This window comes from Cyprinodon variegatus, unplaced genomic scaffold (genome assembly GCF_000732505.1).
Source record: "Cyprinodon variegatus isolate N-32 unplaced genomic scaffold, C_variegatus-1.0 Scaffold271, whole genome shotgun sequence".
Lineage (NCBI taxonomy): Eukaryota > Metazoa > Chordata > Actinopteri > Cyprinodontiformes > Cyprinodontidae > Cyprinodon > Cyprinodon variegatus.
In genome coordinates this window covers 716,643-718,540 of record NW_015150724.1, presented here as the reverse complement: position 1 = coordinate 718,540, position 1,898 = coordinate 716,643, and positions in this window count along the sequence as shown.

Genomic DNA, 1,898 nt, shown 5'->3' with positions numbered 1-1,898 from the left:
AGTGAGCTTTTTATGGAACTGAATCTGCTCCAGCTGCTAGCTTACTATACAGGAAGTATACAACGGCGGTGTTTTAAGGCTCTTGTTATGCTACAAAAATATCTATTTTATTCCGTAGTTGATCCGAAATAAGTAACTCATATATTCAAATATTTTCAACAAACCTGTACGCTTATTCTCCGCACATGAATGAAGTGTTTACATTTCTGCTGACAGGCAGAGCGTCCAGCTGACGAAACAACCGCTCACAAACCGCATTACTGCCCCCTAGTGGCAGCTCACTGTTATGACAGCTTAATGAGAGGAAATAAAGAAAATAATATTGTTTAAAATGAGCCAGCTCCAACATAACTAATTTGAAAATTACTTTAAAACATGATGAATAATTTCTGCTAAGTTTTGTGACCACAATTATTTTCTAAGTGCGATAAAAGAGGTGGAGAGATTCCTCTGCCTCCCTCCCATTAAAACATCTGTCATCTCTGAGACTTTAGGACTAAAGTTTTCTATTGTTTAGTCGTTTNAACATCTGCCATCTCTGAGACTTTAGGACTAAAGTTTTCTATTGTTTAGTCGTTTCTTAGCACAAAACATTTTTTTCTAAAACATAACAGAAATATATAGCTTACAAAACACAGAAGGAGGAAATAAAAAAAACCGTCACCAAACATCATAAAACACGAACCATCTTTTTAAAACAAAACAAAAACATCCAGAGCTCTACATTGAAAAATACTGTTAAGCACCCAGATATCAGATAGTTTGCTTAATATTTCAGGTCTGTCAAATATCACATCCTAAGCTTATATGCTTATAAAGCATATTTTCCTCTCCATAATAATCCTTAATTTACGGTCATCACTTGTTGGAACCACATACTTAAAAGGAAATATATGACCCAGCTTTTCTGCTTTGTCTTGAATTAGAATAAACCAAGCCTTTTATATAAATAAAAAATATCATCGATACCTTTACTGATATTTATTTTTGGTTAACCTAAATTTATTCACCAGACAACGTTTATTTCTTATTAAAGTGAACATAAGAATAAAGATCGTGTCTTTTCAGGCAGTGATTTTGAATGTATTTAACTCCTTATGAGTGGCTTTCATGCCCATCTTCACAAATCTATAAATTGTCTTTCTATCACAAATCTAACTTTAACTCAGACAACCAGAGATCTAAATCTAAAATAAATAAATACAACAAACTATAATATAAAAAATGTTATTTAAATCATAAACAGGGGCACTGATGTCCACTTAGTCCACTACAAATTTAAAGGGTTTAATAGGATTTGTTATTAGTGCTATATTCATTTCAATTCTCATTTTTTGTATGAAGTATGAAGTAAGATGTTGAAGTTAAGACACTATTTACTATTATTTCCCTTAAATCTGAAATATTGTGTCAAAATATTATATTTCCTCAATGACTAACTTGCTTGTTACAGTAATATTATGGCACCCTAACCCTAGTGCCACTGAAAAAAAAAAGTTAACAAATTTTTTAATATTATTTCAGTTTAATATGGGGGGGGGAGTCTGACTTCTGACAGCTAACAAACATGTTAGCATCAAGCCATAGCCATGTCTAGAGACTAATCTATCTCTCTTATTTTAATCACCTTCTGCTCGTACATTAATGAAAAAGCATCACTGGGGACCCCTTGGAAACGTAAAAAATTGCCTAATTCCGTCATTTTCCAACAATGTTTTACTGGCCCTCTCAGACAACTCACATCTTTGTCAGTGTAGCTGAATGCTCCCACTTCTCTTCCTTCGTGGGGTGATTTAAGTCAGCATTCTGAGATTAAGGTAAGTATTCTGAGGAAAAAGTCAGAATTCTGAGATTAAATTCAGAATTCTGAGCTTAAAGTCAGAATTCTGAGGTTAAAT